Here is a 19,721-nt window from a genome sequence, read left to right on the forward strand (position 1 = left end):
ACAGATGGATAAATAATTAGTCCCATTGTAAGAATAAATAAAGGGTTAAACTGTTCATAATTACACTTGCCTGGCTAGCATACCTATATGGTAAGTATGATTCAGTGTGAAAACCTGGGGCACAATATATAAATAGAAACTCTATACCTATGAGGAAAGGAAAGAATTACACATTTTTATTCACCTTTCCTTGGAGCATACGTTATATCTGACAGGCCTAGAAAACTGTAGTTTTCTGTCACACAGCTGATAAATTTTAAACCGGGCATTCCTTCTTCTGGGAAGGAGTTATGGAGAAGTCAAGAGGCAGGACTCTCCTCCTGGTCATATTTCATAGGTGACTCCACTAAAATGTGATACAGAGAAGCTATGGTTGGACTCTTTCCTTCTTGGTTCCCATGCTCCCTTCCTTCAGTCCTTTTCTAGCCACTGCAGTAATGGAATCACAGAATGAGACAACTGGATGGACACTGGATTTCAACTAGCACTGTGCTGAATTCTTCAGTATATTACTTTTGATCAATCCATGGGAGGTGGGCACAAGGAAACTAAACCCAAAAATTGTGGGCATGGGTTACAACTTCTGAGAAAAATCTCATAGTGCTGGGCTTCTGTGTTCATTATTGCTTTATTTTAATAGCCAGCTATATGGGCTCTTTGTTTTAAGATTATTCACCATCCTTCTATCCTTGCAGCTATTTCATGGAAAGCTGTGTAGAAAACTTATCTAGGACTTCCTTCCATGGGGCCTTTTAGAACTGGTGCCTCCTGAGTGTCTGAAAGCTGAGTGTGGTGTTTTTGGTTTTGTTGTTAAAAAGACACAGCCCCCCCCCCCCCCCCCGCTCCTCCTAATTCAGCTTTTAGGCACTCTGGTGGCAGCACCACTATAAAGGAGTGAAGTCCTGGAGAAGTGTTCCAAGAAGCTTTCCAAGAAAGCAAGAAAGCTTCAGGAAGCTTTCCAGGATGTTCAAGCAACTGGAGAAGCTGCATGGTCAGTATAAGGAAGACTGGTTCAAGAAAGAGTACACATAGCATTCAAACATGTCCTTACAGGAAGATTATTTAAGTCCTGAGCCCTGAAAAATTTCTCCAGAATTCTCAGCATCCCAACAAAAGAAGCAGAAAAAATGACTGCTCTTTGCAGAGGAAAATGAAGAGGTTGCAAGAAAAATAGAGAGGGTGCCAGCCCAACACTAAGTTAAATTCTGTCTCCTAGAACATTGTATGGCATCCAAGGCCTCCCTGGCACCTAGGTGGCTGGCCAGAATTCCTGCTGCTTTGACCCCTTCATGAACCCTCCATTTTTGGAACATACCATTATGGGCAAATTCTCCTTCCTGTGGATCAATATCATGAGAATATGTCTAAGAGCAGTTCTGGTGTCCTAACATTTCCTTGCATTTCCTTACCCAGCCTGGTGCCCTCCACATATGTCAGCTTCTATCTTCCAGCCTTCTCACTATCCTCACCATTCGCTAAGCTGCCTAGGAGTTCTAGCCCAACACATTTAATTGGGGAAACGGCAAATGAGTGGAAGGCAGTACTAACATTCTGAGAAAAATCTTACTGGTTTATCCCATCCCAATACTCATCCAAAGCTTTTCCAACATACTGCACAATTCACACTGCGAGCAGTTCTCTTAATTTCATGAAGATGAGTGAGATACATTTGCTTTTCTATGTACAGTCATCCATTATGTGTATCTTTTTTTACCCCATTTTTGATAAAAAATTATAATACATCACAACAATAATAACAAAACAAAAACACAATAATAAAAAGTAAATAATAAAGTGCCCCCACCACCCCAGAGACCAATGCTACCACTATTCACATACCATAACAATTAATAATATATGATATACTTCAATTATTTCCATATCCCCTTCAGAAGTTCATATAATCTTGACTGGGTTTACAGCATTTGCCTTCTTTCAATACTGCTTTTACAAAATTTTCCCAAATTTCATTATATTTATTTGCTTTCATTAACCCTCTTTTAATTTTTATTTCTGTTGTCAGTTTATCATTAATTACTGTGTTCCATATTTCATTATACCATTCATGCCTTTGCAAAACCCAATTTTGTTTCCTGCATCTGCTTTGGAAGACCATTCTGCACACACCCATCCTAAACTCATTACATGTATATCTGTCTGTCTGAAGTCAATGGGGCCTCTTTCCTTTCAATCCAAACCTGTACTAAAGTACTTAGTTGATGGGGAACATTGTATTCTTTTTAATGCAGAGATGTTCTTGGTGAAATTCAGCAATCTCTCCAGGCTCCTTTAAAAAGTTGCAAGGCATAATTTCATAACTCTATCAAATATATTTAGAGTAAAATAGAAGAGTATTTTTTTGCAAAGAACATGTATTCTTTGATGGGATTCATCTGTATTATTTTCAGATGAAAATTCTATCCATCAGGAAAAGGAATCTTTGATCACAATCATTATTTGTGTGCACACGTGATATTCTCAGAGTGAGCTAGGCTACATTATGATTTATTGCATTCACTTTCTCCCCTGCACAAACACACACAAAAAGAAGAGAGATGAAAATCTGAACCTATTGATAGATCTATTCTAAACTGATGGCAAGAATACAAACCTTCAGGTTTTCAGTTAATAAAGCCTGGCTGAAACATGATTAGTTTGTTTGAAGATTTGTTTGTCGTGATACATCCCAACATAGGTTTCTTTTGCTGGGCATATTATGTAACCTTAAATGAAATCTAGCTTAGAGCCCCATTCTCTAAGCAGTTTCTTGAGCAATTCGATCAGTAGAAAGCACCAAGCCACACTGTGTTTTCTTTCCAGGAGTTGAATTCCAATGTCTCAGCAGCTGAATCAGGTCAGGTACTTGGAACTTAGCCTACTCCAGTTTTATTGGCTTGGTTTCAGTCAATACAGCTTAAAGATGGGGACAAGATGCTTGGACAGGTTTGTGCAACTGCTTCCATATAGAATCTTTGCTCCTCCTGTCTCATAAATGCCAACAGGGAGGGAACAAAATACTGGTTCAGAAAGGGACCAATGCCTCCTTGCAAGAAGCAGTGCTTCCATGCCATCTCAAAGAGGTGGTGGTGAGACCCACAGCTCAATAACTTGACTCGGGTGGCAAATATTCCTTTCAATGGCAAGGTCCTTGAATGGGTGGTGGCCAACCAATTATCTAGACCAAATGTTTGAGTCAAGATTCAGGCAGGCTTTTGACAGGGAAACAGGTCTGGTCACTCTGAGTAACAATCTAAGAGAGTGACAGAAGGAATGCGACACTGCATCTCTTGCAGGCTTTCAGTACCATGAACTTCGATACCTTTCTTGGATCACTGGCCTAGTAGTGGGGGTTACAGCTTTGCAGAAGATCTGCCCCGGCTTGGGTGGCTAGCTCCAGAAGGTGGTGCTTGAGAAGTACTCCTTAGTGCCATAGATTTTCCAGCATGGAGTTCCTTGGGGGTCAGTTTTGTTACCCTGCTGTATAATATCTATATGAAATTGCTGACTGGGGCTTTCTGGAGTCTTGGAATGTACCTATTTTTTGTGGGCATTTTTGTTTTGGTCTACAAATCAAATTGCAAGCCCAGAAATAGATGGACTTTGTAGATTGTGTCCAAGTCCATGTTCTGTTTGGAAGCTGTGAACCACATAACTTCTGATCAAAAATAACAGGGATATTTTTCATGCACATTCCCAGTACAGACCCCTGCCACCATTGCTGTACTAAAACATTGTTGATTTGCCACCAGGATTAGGTGACAATGGACACATTTCAAGCTCAATTTGGTAATTTGTTCTGTAGTAGTTTTCTATCGAAAACTGTTAACTTATTTCTGGTAATGGAATTCCAGTGCCATTTTGTCAGTAGTGTTGATTCAGCCCAAAGACCACTGCACCTATTTTTCCTCTAAAACTGAACACATGGACATTCTCCCTATGGAGCTGCTATGCCTGCAATTATCATCCAGCTCTATCCAAAAGTGGGTAGCGGTGTGGGGAAGACCCATTTCCAACCATGTGGGGATTTCTTGTGCCAGTCAATGGGAAGCATAAAGCTTTGTTTTTTCTAAACTTGACTCAGATTCAGCAGTACCAAGTCAAAGCAGGATGATTTCAAATCTGTGTGAACAGAGGAAGGTGATATTCTGAAGTGCAGAATCATGGTCCAAGCCAAAGCAAGGAGTATGGGTACACCCCTAACTCTATGTCCCATTCACAAGGGAGAAGGGGAGATCCTTCTAGCATGCCACCTTTCACAGCAACTAAAGCTAGCCTTACATAGTTTTGCATGATGCTCTCAAGCTTCCAGGATCTGGGGCTGCCATAAGAAATGAAATCCTATGCAGATACTTAAATAATGGGCATTTGCTTTCTTTTAAACTTCCTTTTTAAATAAGTAAGTTGAAAGAAAAATGCTGTCTTTGGTGCTATGTAAGCAATGAAGCCATTCTCATAGACAATTACTGCTGCATTTGCTTGGCCATTGGGGCTGAACATTCAAGGTTCAGAGAGCAGTGGAAAAAATGCAGAATGTTGTTTGGTGTCTGCTTTTGATTTCTTTCCTCCATCCTGTAAATGACTAACATCAGCAGTAGTACTAATCATAACTCTGAGCAAACATTTCTATAGGCCACTTCAATGGATTCATGTTTTATTAAGATTTTCAAATAAATTCTTGAGGTGTGTGCTACTTTATGCAATTTTGACAAAATTTGCCCTCTCCCCCACCCACACATGTCAAAAATGTTATTTTTAATCAGGTACAATCAGCAGCAGACATGACCAAATTAATGCATTTTTCCTGCTTTGTGCAGCAATTGGCCGACTCCCTCATTGAAAATGCTTTTGCTTTGAAGTATGTTCTAATCATTTGGCTGCAATTTACTTCTGAGTTACTTAGGATTATAGCTCTAAAATTAGGGATAGGGAAATTTGCAATGATGCTTTTTCCCACATTCATTTTCTTAATCATGTTCCCCTTCTCAACCAGATAGGAATAAGTTTGCACGTAGTGGAAAATTCTTATCAAAGCAAGAGGTGAAAATTAGCTCCTGCAAGCCTTGGAGTCCTCCCTCTGTTGATTCAGAGGGACTTTGCTGCTCGGGGGGGACCCTCCCCCCAGTCCAGTCCTTATTTACTCCCACAAAAAATTTGATAAGCAAAGATCTAGGCCATGAGATGGGGCATTCCTGGTCAGGCCACCGCAGAGCTGGCCTTGAATCCGCTGGATTCATTATCTCTCCTGTCACCTCTTAGATAGACATTGGTGGCAGGAAGGACCACAATTTCTACACAAGTCACTCAAGCTGCTCAGGCCCATCAGAAATGATAGCTGGGTTTTTCTCGATTAACAAGAAGAAAAGTTAACAAGTTTCCCCGGCCCCAAACATAGCCGATGTTATCTCAGTATACTTTTTTCTCAGATCACTTTCAATCACTTTTGCTGTTTGCCACTTTAAGGCAGTCCCTTATGTGCTTCACAGCTCCAAATTTGATGACCAGGTAATATAAACATCAACATAAACATGAAGACAATATCCAGAAATTTAGCTGGTGTGATGTGCTTCTACAAAATGCTCCTGCTAGATTTTAAGTCCCCCGTGAATTCATAATGGTGAATTCCTCACATCTGCAGCATGCCTGTTAGTGCTGGTATCCATCACTTCCTTTTCTCTTCCCAGATGCAATTTAAAAGATTGAGAGGGTATATTCTAAAGAGGAGCCTTGCTTTTTGGACATTGTGATGGAACAACCAATGGGGCAAATTGGCCACTGAGATGTCAGCTTTGTCATGACACCTGAGGCTTTCTTTGAGATCACAGCTTCAGTCGCAATATTCATCTTTGTCAGCTGTCACTAAATCAATAAAACTCATCCTCCTTCATGATCCCTCATATGTTATCTATTATCAGCCATCCTTATTGTCAGGGAATGTTTAGTATGCAGAACAGACTGAGAAGCAAATCGCTGCTTTTGAGTGAAACGTCTTGTTGGTAGAGAGGCAGAGAGCAAGAGAGAGATTGAGAGAGCAAGACAGAGAAAGCTAGAAGGAGAGAGAGAAAATGAGTTAACTGCAGTGTGCCCTAGAATTGACTTATTTACTTATACAATTAAACATAAGAACTGGTTTTTCTGCTTTTCATTAATTTCATTTCATTTATTCCACTTCTATACCCCCCAATAACTAACAATGTTTTCAAAGCTGAAAGACTTTTTAAAAAATGATCTGAGTGATAGATTGCCTAGGAGGTTTTCTCATCAGGCTGCCAAGCTGGCAGAGCTCGGTTTCTGCCAAAGGGGGTAATGGGGATGGATGCAGCAGACACTTCTGGTCCAGCAGTGACAGTACCCCCTCTGTCACAGCACGTTCAAGAAAAGAAAGAAAATAGTGGCAAAGCATAAAGAGCAGCAGTGACATCCATTGCAGCCCTTTGGGTCATCGCTTCTTCCTCAATTTGCATCTCTTCCACTGCGCTGTCATCACTGGGCTTGGCTGGTAGTTCTGGGGCCTAGCTACTCTTGCACAAAATCCACAAAGAGGCAGACACATAGCTGAGGGAGACAAGATGTGAGCTAGATCCACACATATTGTGTGTGCTAGTAGCACCAGTGAATGCTCTTCTGGGGGACCAGAGTTTCTTAATGCTCATTACCAGAAATCCTGAATTAAATAAAGACCCAGGATGTCTCTTTCATTTCCACATGAAATGACATTTAGGAAAAGTGTGAACCTTCAGGAAGTCCATATTTTCTAGCAGATAGAGTACTGGAAGCAAGCAAAGGGGACCCTGCTTCAAACGAGTTAGACATTTTGAATTCAAGTCACATTTTGAATCACTAGAAAAAAAATAATCTAAATCACTTTTTTGGAAATGCACATGCACAATTAATGATGGGGAAGTAATGCAGGGTTCTAGTGCTATATTCTGGAATCTGGCACTGACAGCATATTTCATCAGTAATTAGTGGAGATACATCTTCATCCCACTTTCTCTTATCTGTATATGTATTTCTTAAATTGTGCTTATATTACTTCGTATACTATCTTCATGTGAATGATATGGCCCCAGACGTTGTCTGGGGGTGGAGTCAAAGGATATTTTAGATTCTGAGGTACAAGGCTGGAGACAGCAGTCTCAAAGATGAGAGTCCATAATTCAATCATATTTTGGGAGCCCTTAGTTGAAGATGATTTGACATACCTGACATAAACATAAACAGGTAGAAAGAAAAGGAAAGGAAAAAGTGAGCTAATAAAACCTGTAGAAGTCTTTAGGGGCTCTTTTACCCTCCATCTTCTCAGTGGGTAAAGCAGTTCTGTGCCAAGCTCCTTAAAATGCTTTCATCATTGTGTTTCTTGTAACTTTGTACATTTCCTGGTTCAGGTGGCTTCATTTCTGTTTCATTAGATCAATCCATTAGGCTCCCTTCCATTTGGCACATACTTATTCTGCTCTGTAAAATAATCTGTTTAGGTGATCATGGAATGGTCAATCCAGAGTTGATGATCTCATACTGTTGGGGTACATTTCTCTGTTGGGCACAGTTGTTCTTTGTATTCTTTATTAATATTCTTTTCTGTTTGCCTTAAAACCTCTGTAGGAGCAGAATATGCTATTTCTCTGGGTCAAAAAGTATTCTTTTCCATTTCGGTTTCAGAAGGCAACAGCCAAAAAGAATAAACACAAAACTGGGTATGCCAGGCTAGCTAAATCCCTGTGATTAAGCTTTTGCTCAAAACTTATTTTTTTATCTTTCTGTGGTGTAAGGGCTAGCATTTCAGGTATTGCCTGGGTTCAGACAACACAACAAGTCATGATGGGGTTTTTTTACCATTTCTGGTCTGTCATGTCTGAATGGTACGTTTGGTCTTTAGAAACCATGGTTTCTCATCACCATGGCTTCTTATGTAGTCCAAACCCAAGATCATGGTTATCATGCTCCTGGAATGCAACTATCACGGAGTCCTCTGGAAAGACTGGCAACTGCAGAAGCCATTCTATTTATCCAGCCCCTTCAACCAATGAAGAAGAAGCAGGTGACATAGGCAGAGAGTAATGTACCTTGAGACTGAATTTCAGGTGCAGTGGCTGATGGGATTCAGTAACAGTGAGAGGACTGAAGAGAGAGGATGGAAACCAGGGAAAGGTAGAAACCATTTGATTGTCAGCCAAGTAGATCATGGTAAAAACCTGTGAAACATAGAAACAGAGTGAGTCAGAAGGGGTCTCCCGGGCCATCTAGTCTGACCCCTGTCTCCAGTCAGCTCCACTCATGACATGCCCACCATGTCCAGCCTATCTTTGAACACCCTCACTGATGGGGCCTCAATGACCTCTCGTGGAAGCCCATTCCACACCCTCAGGGTCCTAACTGTCAGGAAGTGCTTCCTGGAATCTAAATGGAACGGGTGAAGTTCCAGAGGACTGGAGGGTGGCTTCAGTGGTCCCAATTTTCAAAAGGGGTAGTAGAAGGGACATGGGGAATTACAGACCAGTTAGCCTTATGTCCATTGTAGGAAAAACAATGGAAAGTCTCATATGAGAGCCAGTGTGGTGTAGTGGTTAAGAGCATGGGACTGGGACTCAGACGATTTGGGTTCTAGTCCCGGCTCAGCCATGGAGCCAACTGGGTAACTTTGGGCCAGTCATAGACTCTCAGCCCAACCCACCTCACAAGGTTTTTGTTGTGGGGATATGATGGAGGAGGAGATATAAGCTGCCTTGAGCCCTTTGTAGGATAAAGGTAGGATACAAACTGAAAAATAAATAAAATAAATAAATAATACAGAGAGATCTAGTGATGCTATATAGGGAAGGGAGGCTGGCAGCCACACAACATGACTTCCACAAAAACAGGTCTTCTGAAATATGGTAGGTAGGTACCAGGGATGGAACTTTCTGGTTGGTAATATCTGAGTGGTGGTAGAGTTTCCCTAGACAGCTTTGCTTTCTATCACCCACATCCCTCTTCTTAGCATGTTCTTGAGTTGTTTAAATCCTTGTGTTTGCTGCTTTTGGAATTAAATTTAACATGTGTTTGTGTTTACATGTTAATTCTTTTTTTTATAAACTGCTCAGGGAATGGGATTGAAGCTTTGCATACAGATGCTTACCAAAAATAAGGATGTGCAAGCATTTTTTATAAAATCTCAGCTATCTCTAATGGAAGGTCCAGTCATAAACAAAACAAGAAGGATGACCATTGTTTTAAAACCCCTTGAAATGAAAGAGGCTCCCTTCCAAATGAAGCTATCAACACTACAGGCAGCTTTACTAAATTTCTCTTTACTAAATTTATTTCTCTTTATTCTCTTTATTAAATTTGGCTTGGCTATTCACTAAATTTCTTCAGAATATGAAAAGATGTCCTTTCCTTGGCATTAGCAGGAGATTTATCTTGCCCTCGTATGGCATGTGTGTGGGTGCTACCCCTGCAGCACTGAATTCCATCACAAGATGCTTCCTACAGCCAAGACACCGTTCTGCACACCTGGATGCAAGAGTTCCTTTCAGGGGCATCTCCCACAAAAAGAAAGCTTTGTCTGTTCTGCAGTGTGAAGATTTGGCAGCAATAGATCATGAGTAGGCAAAACCAGAAGTGATCTATGCTGCACATTTTCAAAGTCATTCATTAGTTTAGTCTCATTGCTAACAAGATGGGCCTGACTGTAGATAAATATTTCAATAGTCCAAGCCGTGTCTTTGCTGGATGTAAATATTTACCACAGTGCTCATGCTGACAGCAGAATATCTAAATAAAAGCATTAAAATATTAAAATGCTGGTGTTAAAAGCTATTTCTCTATTCCTTGAAAGTGGTAATGAAATCCATCACTTTCACTGTCTGGAATCCTTTGTAAATGGCAGTATTCTTAATAAAAATCCTTCTGTTATTCATTTTAGTGGTTCTATTGTTTGTTTAGGTAGAGATCATTCCAAGTCTGGAATGTCAGTAATTGTTTAGGAATTTCCTGGTTGTGCAACAAAATGTGCTGTGCCTCTTTGGGTTGGTTTAATGGGAATTATGACATATCTATTTTCTCATGAATTTATTCGGACATTTATACCCTACCTTTAATATCTAACTATTTAGCTAGCTTGTTCAGTGCAGATAACATTAAAACAAAATAAAAGTAATCAAAATAAAAATTTAAACATTAAACATAGACCATAAAACCATACACACCAAAGAAATCAGCAACACTGACCATGTATTTGAGATTCATAAATTAGAAGCCTCCAGTTAAACTTGCACCTCCAGTTAAAATTGGACCAATGAAACAATCGACCCGGTATGTGACAGCTGTGGAAAAGGCAAATGGTATGTGAGGGACTACCAGGAATCACACTGACGACTTCATAAAATCTGTGGTGTGAGCCTACCTGTAATCCTGTGAGTAGGTTGGCCACTTCGCCAAAAGAAGAAGTGGAGGTAAAATGGTTTCCCCTTCCTCATACTACTAAAACATGGGGTAGCTTAATGAAGCTGGATGACAGATGACTCAAGTCAGACAAAAAGAAGTACTTCTTCCTACACACAGTACTTAATGTAAAACTGGCTACCACAGGAAGTGGTGGTGGACACCAGCATGTGTGGCTTTGAAAACAGATTAGAAGCATTTGTGGAGGATATGACTGTCCGTGGCTGCTGGTCATGGTGGCTCTTCTTTTCCTGCAGCATCAGAGATGGAATTTCCTTTAACTATCAGCTGATGTTGAATAAAAGCAATAGGATGCTGTAACTAATTCCTGTTCTGTGCTGAGTGTCCCATGGGCATCTGATTGGTGACTGTGGAGACAGACTGCTGGAACAGGCAGGGCTTTGGTCAGATCCAGGAGGGCTCTTACGAACTATAGACCAAAACCTGTAGACTGTGAAGGGCAAGATACAAAAATTTTAAATAGATAGATAAATAGATAAAAAGGCAATGAAAAATAAAGGCTTTTGCCCCCAGAGTAATGCCATCAAAAAGGAGGTGAGACGACCTTCTCAAAGGACGGAATGTGATCCATGTTATCCAATGGTATAACAAAATATTGGATTAGAATGTGGAGGCCTGGTTTCTAGTTTGTACTCCACCATGAAGCTCACTGAATGACACACTGAGACCTTCAGCTATTGGTGTACAAATGTAACATGAATGGATAAATAATTACCTCACAGTGTGGTTGTAAGGACAAAATTTCACACTGAGAAACCATGAGCGGCACCCTGAGGGAAAGATTTCCAGCCCAAGCTGAGGGTGGCAAAGAGGTGAAGCAGCTTCAATATTTCAACTTCTATCAGTTCTCCTTGAGTCTGAGGTAAATAATGTATCCTCCCTTTAGGGATTTTGGAGAAATCTGCAATGGATTGGAGTGATTTCTGTTAATCTGACCTATAAATTCTGTTGTGGTACACTGTTTTCTGAATATTGCAGGCTTATAATTTCAGAAAGTTTTTTAAAAATTAATTGTATGTGGATTCTGTCATATAAAAATATGACAAAAAGAGAAAACAAACAAGCAAAAAGATCACCAACTAAAATGTCCCCACAGGTTAGAGTATGAAAATGAAGGGTTGGGGGCATGGCATATTTGCACAAAGGTGACTTTTCCAATGCGAATGCAGACTCAGGAAGCTGAGAAAAATCTGGTACTGCCAATATGCAGACAGTGGAATGAAAGCCACCTGACAATCTGTAAAACACAGATTATGTCAGGGTCCAGGAAAGTGGGCAGCCAGAGGCAAGGCAAGGAAAGGCAAGGGCAACAGAGGCACCAGAACCAGGGCAACAGAACTTCAGGAAAGGAGGGTTTAATGGAAAGCCAAGTCATAATTATGGTACAGGCTGAGGTCAGGAACCACAAGAATGCATGAGGGCAGAACAATGAAGTGGTCAGGATCAAGCCAGGGATTGAGAACCAGGAGGACAAACAACATGCAGGTCCCTTGGTCAGGATAAGAGGAGTGGGGGGTGGGGGGAGGATACATGAGACAACAGGGACCAGATTCAGGAAGGGTCAGGCAAGATGCAGGAGCTGGACCACAGCTGGCAGGAAGCCCTGTGCTACTGAGGCAACGTTGCAAGGCAGAATACGCAGTAAGGCAAGATGTAGGTCAGGCAAGAGGCAGGCATGACAGCAAGGAAATGTGGATAGGCAGGAACCAGGAGCAAGAACTGTTGGGCAGGATGCAGGCACAGCAGCAAACAGGGGGAACTGTGCTGCCAAGGCAACGTGGCAAGGCAGGAGACCCAGCAAGAACCAGGAGCAGGCACAGCAGCAAACAGGAGGGCCTGCATTGCTGAGGCCAGTTCTGGAAGGAAGAGCTTGCTCTTATACAGCTGACACTCATTGGTAGACTGAGAGCTCCAGCTGAGTGTGCAACTGATCCTGAAAATATGGCAGTGGTTGTTCTGGCTCTGGCCACCAGATCCTGATGGATGGAACAGGTTTATCGTAATCCACTCATCCCTGTCTCCACACACTTCCTTACTTTTCCCAAGGCCCCCAAAAACAGCTCCTTCATCCCCCTTCACTCCTTCCCCACCTTAATGTCAATCACTTCAGTTTGGATCAGAATTAGTATGGCTATTTTTGTCTGCTCACATTCTAGTACCAAGATATCCATATATTATCTCAGAAATATGATTGGTGAACACCTGCTTACTGGTAAATGCTTACAGCTCAATTGATCTCACAATCGTCAAGTCTCGTTTCACTTACAGATAATTTGTTTTCAGTCTGGATTTAGTCGATAGACCCATAAAGGAAATGGGGAGTGCATTTATTAAGGCCAGGGTGCACAGTAGACAAATATGCGAATGCTTTTCCTTTTCATGTTGAGTGAGCAGCTTGATAAAATGTTCCCCCTCCAGACACATTTTACACAAAAAACCATATAAGAGAAATTCTGCCTCTTGGCTTCCATGGTTTCATTCTCCCTTCACTCACAGGTGTTCCAGTGCTTTCAAATACTTGTGGTCTGGGCACATTTTCAGGGAAGATGGATTTAAAGTTTTGTGTACTCTTGAAAGCACAAAAGAAAAATGTAATTAACGTTTCTGCAGCCTGATCCTCTGTTGCTTTAGGCCCATTAAAGCCCATTGATTTCACAAAGCTCAAATGTGCTCAGCTCCACACAGGACTGGGCTGTCATTTTGCTGAAACGCAGGTGTTAAGGAATAACTCTTCTCCCTTAAGGTGTGAAGATATAAATCTCTGCAGTTATATGAAGTGGGAGTTGATGGTAGTCACTTGTCTTTTTTTAAGTGATATAATTTATCCTCAACAAAATAATAAGTGATTCTTTGTATGTGCCTCACCTGTGCCTTGTCTTTCTTCACTCAGGCCAGTGTATACAACATTTCCTCTATGTTATCTGCCCAATAAATTGTTGTTGCTAGTCGCAAAGTCGTGTCCAACACATCACGACCCCATGGACAACATTCCTCCAGGCCTTCCTGTCCTCCACCATCCCCCAGAGTCCACCTAAGCTCACACCAACTGCTTCAGTGACTCCATCCAGCCACCTCATTACCTGCTGACCCCTTCTTCTTTTGCCATCAATTGTTCCCAGCATTAGGGTCTTCTCCAGTTAGTCCTTCTCATTTGGTGGCCAAAGTATTGGAGTTTCATCTTCGGTATCCAGCCTTCTAAAGAGCAGTGAGGGTTGATCTCTTTGCAGTCAAAGGGCCTCGCAGGAGTCTTCTCCAGCACCACAATTCAAAGGCCTCAATTCTTCAGCACTCAGCCTTCCTTATGGTCCAGCTTTCACAGCCATACATCGCAACTGGGAAAACCACAGACTTGACTACAATCACTTTTGTCGGCAGGGTGATGTCTCTGCTTTTTAATATGCTGTCTAGATTTGCCATAGCTTTCCTCCCCAGGAGCAAGCATCTTTTAATTTCTTGGCTGCAGTCACTGTCTGCAGTGATCTTGAAGCCCTGGAAATAAAATCTGTCACTACCTCCATTTCTTCCCCATCTATCAACCAGGGAGTGATAGGACCGGATGCCATGATCTTAGTTTTCTTAACATTGAGTTTCAAGCCAACTTTTGCGCTCTCCTCTTTCACCGTATTAAGAGGCTCTTTAATTCCTCTTCCCTTTCTGCCATTAGAGTGGTATCATCCGCATATCTGAGGTTGTTGATATTTCTCCCGGAAATCTTAATTCCAATTTGTGATTCCTCTAGCACAGCCTTTTACCCAATGTGTTCTGCATATAAGTTAAATAGGCAGAGTGACAATATACAGCCCTGCTGTACTTCCCAATTTTGAACCATTCAGTAGTTTCATGCCCATTTCTCACTGTTGCTTCTTGATCCGCATACAGGTTTTTCAAGAAACAAATAAGATGGTCTGGGACTCCCATCCCTTTAAGAACTTGCCACAATTTGTTGTGATCCACACAATCAAAGTCTTTAGCATAATCAATTAAGCAGAAGTAGATGTTTTTCTGGAACTCCCTAGCTTTCTCCATCATCCAGCATATGTTGGCAATTTGATCTCTAGTTCCTCTGCCTCTTCGAAATCCTGCCTGCACTTCTGGTAGTTTGCGGTCCACAAACTGCTGGAGCCTAGCTTGTAGGATTTTGAGCATAACTTTGTTGCATGTGAAATGAGTGCAATGGTGCGGTAGTTTGAACATTCTTTGGCATCACCCTTCTTTGGGATCAGAATGTAAACTGGCCTTTTCCAATCCTGTGACCACTGTTGAGTTTTCCAAGTTTGCTGGCATATTGAGTGTAGCACTTTTACTGCATTGTCTTTTAAGATTTTGAATAGCTCAGCTGGAATACAGTCACCTCCAATAGCTTTGTTGTTGCTCAGTCTTCCTAAGGCCCATTTGACTTCACATTCCAGGATGTCTGGCTCAAGGACGTCAAGTTCTTTCTTGTATAGTTCTTCTGCGTAATCTTGCCACCTCTTCTTAATCTCTTCTGCCTTTGTTAGATCCCTTCCATGTTGGTCCTTTATCATGCCCATCTTTGCATGAAATGTTCCCTTTATATCTCCAATTTTCTTGAAGAGATCTCTGGTCCTTCCATTCTATTGTTTTCTTCTATTTCTTTGCACTGTTCATTTAAGAAGGCATTCTTATCTCTTCTAGCTATTCTCTGGAATTCTGCATTCAATTGGGTGTATCTTTCTCTTTCTCCCTTGCCTTTCACTTCCCTTCTTTCCTCAGCTATTTGTAAAGCTTCCTCAGATAGCCATTTTGCTTTCTTGCATTTCTTTTTCTTTGGGATGGTTTTAGTTGCTACCTCTTGTACAATGTTGTGAATCTCCATCCATAATTCTTCAGGCACTCTGTCTATCAGATCTAATTCCTTAACTATATTTTTCACCTCTACTGTATATTCATCAGGGATATGATATAGGTCATACCTGAGTGGCCTAGTGCTTTTCCCTACTTTCTTCAATTTAAATCTAAATTTTGCAACCAGAAGCTCATGATCTGAGCCACAGTCAGCTCCTGGTCTAGTTTTTACTGACTGTATCCATCTTTGGCTGCAGAGCACATAGTCAATCTGATTTCTGTGTTGACCGTCTGGTGATGTCCATGTGTAGAGTCGTCTCTTGGGTTGTTGGAAAAGAGTGTTTGCTATGACCATCGTATTCTCCTGACAAAACTCTACGAGCCTGTGCTCTGCTTCATTTTGTACTCCAAGGCCAAACTTGCCTGTTATTCCAGTTATCTTTTGGCTTCCTACTTTAGCATTCTAATCCCCCATGATGGTAAGGACATCATTTTTTGGTGTTAATTCTAGAAGGTGTTGTAGGCCTTCATAGAACCAGTCAATGTCGGCCTCTTCAGCACCAGTGGTTGGGGCATAGACTTGGACTACTGTGATGTTGAATGGTTTGCCTTGGATTTGAACTGAGATCATTCTGTCATTTTGGAGGTTATATCCCAAAACTGCTTTTTCTACTCTTTTATTGACTATGAAGTCTACTCCATTGCTTCTGAGGGATTCTTGCCCATAGTAGTATATCTGATGGTCATCCGAATTAAATTCACCCATTCCTGTCCATTTTAGTTCACTGATTCCTAAGATGTCGATGTTCAGTCTTGTCATCCCTTGTTTGACCACCTCCAGCTTGCCTTGATTCATAGATCTTACATTCCAGGTTCCTGTGGAGTATAGATCTTTATAGCATCAGACTCTCCTTTCACCTCCAGATACATCTGCAACTGAGTGTCCTTTCGGCTTTGACCCAGTCACTTCATTCTTTCTGGTGCTACTAGTACTACCCTTCTGCTCTTCCTCAGTAGCATATTGGACACCTTCCGACCTGAGGGGTTCATCTTCTATCATCATATCTTTTTGCCTTTTGGTACTGTCCATGGGGTTTTCATGGCAAAGATACTGGAGTGGGTTGCCATTTCCTTCTCCAGTGGATTTTGTCAGAGCTCTCTGCTATGGCCTGTCCATCTTTGGTGACCCTGCATGGCATAGCTTATAGCTTCATTGAGCTACACAAGCCCCTTTGCCACAACAAGGCAGTGATCCATGAAGGGGGCCCAGTGGATATGTAGGCACAAAGGTAGATTAAAATGTAGTGATGGGAAAAGGATCACTTGGTGAATGTCAGGCCTAAGGCAGGCTTCCTGGGTCAAACATTTTGTTTCGCACAATTTATTGGCATACTGTTTGTATATTATATGTTGTCTTCTCAGACTGATGCTGCAACTTGGCATAGAAACAAAATGGGAATAGAATCCATTGCAGGGTCATACCCTTCAGTGTAGATCACACGTCATTGCCCTGGAGTGATTAAAAATGCCTGGAAAAAGATGGTGATAGCATATGATAAAGACTCATTACAGGATTCTGTAGTCGCTTTCATGCATTAGCCTTTACTGAACATGTGCTGTGGAGAATGAGACCATGCCAGTTGGCCATGCTCCTAATCATGGCTTGTTGTTTTGGCTACAGCCTTGACATCTGGACATTCCATTATCAAGTGGCTCCGTGGTCATTCTACAGACAACAGTGTGTTTTCAGGTAGCATCACAGAAGTGGGCTTTTTCAGTAGTTTATTTGAAGCTTGTCAAAATTGCTTGCAATTTGCAAGTTGCATAGCAGCTTCCAGTGGGAGATTACACCTGAAAAACTTCAGAAAACGTATTTACACAGGTGCTACACAGCTTTTTTGAACCTTTCTATTTCTTGACAAATTTGGCTGTAATTTGCAGAGACAGTTGCCCTTTCAGAAGGGATCAAGCTTGCCAAGTTTCAAATGAAAAGGTACAGGGATCTTTGTGCAGAAGCAGTCTTTATTGTCTGGGGGTTTCCAAAGAAGAATGCTTGCATAAATACAGAGCCACTATGCAGCTGAGAGAGAATGAAGAGCTGCAAATGTGTCATGTTTGTACTTTTAAAGCTAATGCATTTGACCTTAATTTGAAGACATCACAGCACTTCACATCTAGCAATATGATGCTGATACATTGTACACTGAAAATGGCAGTGGACACTGGCGTGTTGTCACTGTATGAACAGGTGGCAAAGAAAGGAAAATCAGGTGAGCAAAATGGGGTTTCTTCAGACAAGTTTCCCTGAAGCCACCCTTTTGTTCCGAAAATGTTAATTATGAAACATTCACTTGGCCATAGATAGAAAAAAAGAAATGCAAGACTTGAAAAGAGCTGCAAGTTATATAAGGGAGATGCCTTTGGAAGACTATTCCTTAGTATAACCTTTTGGCTTCCTTCCTTATGATATTTTGCCTTGTAATTAAAGGGATGGAAATATCTGCCTATTTTATTCTCACAGAGATTTGTGGATTTTAAGGTCCCATTTCAGGATCATACACTCATACACAAACTCCAGTACAGAAATGTGTACATGTTTGTGCATTTTCCCTACTGTATGAATTTAATAGGTATTTTCAAATCTATGTATCTTTCAACCAGTTTACCTTGCTGCAGGGCACTTCTGTGGGCACCTTTATCAAATGTACACATTTTATTCCCACTTTCCCCTAATATAAACATTTCTGTGTACATTGCTCCATGAGTTGCATTATAAATATCATGCAAATGCAGATTTCCATGTGCAACTATTTCTCAACTCATTTATAAGCCCAGGGAGTGCAAATTGGATAACTCACTGAGAAACACTCAACAGAACACATTTCTTACAGATCCCTAATGAATTACAGTAAATTATATTCTTAATGTGGCTTACAGGCCAGTTATTTTTCTTCTAAAAAACTTAGGAAGAGGATTCCATATGCTGATAGACTGGCAGTGTACTTTACCGTAGTGGTGGTCTATTGAGGTTTTTCAGGAACTGCTGACTTCCCTTGAACTGCTTTAGTAGAAGGGCCAGTAATCATGCCTTCCTCTTTCTCTGATGTTATATCCTGCTGTCAAGATGATGTTGGGACATGACTTTAGGACACATAAATGTTTTAATCCAAGGCACAATTAGCACATCTGGGCTAATAATGCGCTGTCTCTCTCTCTCTCTCTCTCTCTCTCTCTCTCTCTCTCTCTCTCTCTCTGTGTGTGTGTGTGTGTGTGTGTGTGTACATAGCCAGAAAAAGAGAGAAAGATTTTCCATGCACAATTCTCAATTCTGGATTCAAAGTTATCAACCTGAGCAATATTGTGTTTGTATATATGTATGCATGCATTTAAATTATACAATATCACCATTCTTCCTGTGGATTCTGTAAATGCTGAACTGCCGCCAGGTGATATTTTATTCTCCCCCAACCTATATGTGAGCCAAAGACACTAACTATGACAACCTGAGTAATGTCTTCATATAAAATTAAATTTGAATTTACCCAGTACACGAGTTCATGTCCTAGCAGGTTTGAGAAGCCTAAACTCAGGAAAAAAAATATTAGGTAATAAAGCAGAAGAGAAGACAAGAGCTACTAAGCTTCCTTTCCAGCTTTTACTCCTTTGCCAGCTCTCAGTCTTAGTTCATGCAATGCTGGAAGACAAAGGCCAGGATTAGTATTGGTGCCAACAGCACTCCTTGTTCTGTCCTCTGTGATATCACAGGCTTCATCCACATGTTACATGGCTATCATTTGGATGGAACTTTAAATCACCCCATGCACTTTGTAATGGAGCTAATTTTCTGTATGCCAATGGAAACCAAACTGTTAAAAGGATTGTGATGATTTGGAGAAACTGGGTTAACTATGAGCCCTTGCACTTGATAGCAATTACTGATAGTCTACAAGGGGGGCTGTTCATTCATGCATTCATTATATTTATATCCCATCCTTTTCCTTCCAAGCAACTCAAGGTGGCTCACATCCTCCTCTTCTCACAACAACATTCTTGTGAAGAAGGTTGGGCTGAGAGTCTGTGAATGCCAAAGTCACCCAGTGAGCTCCATGGTTAAGGAGGGACTAGAACACAGGTCACCTGAGTCCCAGTCCCTTACTCTTTACCACCTCACCACAGTGGCTCTCTCACTGAATCACTGGGTTTGTATAGTGCTTTCAACTATGCTAGTTTATGAGCCAGGGGTGGCTTTCTTTTAACCTGAACCCAGCAGCATGATTAATCATGCATAAGCCACTGTTTGGGGTAAGACTTCATGGCAATCCACCCTGGTTTGTATGTCATCATGGTTTACTGTGCTATGTAAATTCAGCCACTGAAGGAATTGGCCTTTTAGATAGTGCATTCATACCCATCATTGCAAGGGTAATATTTTGTTTTTTTGATACAAGAAGTTGCAAATTCCAGAACTGCAT

Source organism: Varanus komodoensis, unplaced genomic scaffold (assembly GCF_004798865.1).
Source record: "Varanus komodoensis strain SLA01 unplaced genomic scaffold, ASM479886v1 scaffold3, whole genome shotgun sequence".
In the NCBI taxonomy this organism is placed as follows: domain Eukaryota; kingdom Metazoa; phylum Chordata; class Lepidosauria; order Squamata; family Varanidae; genus Varanus; species Varanus komodoensis.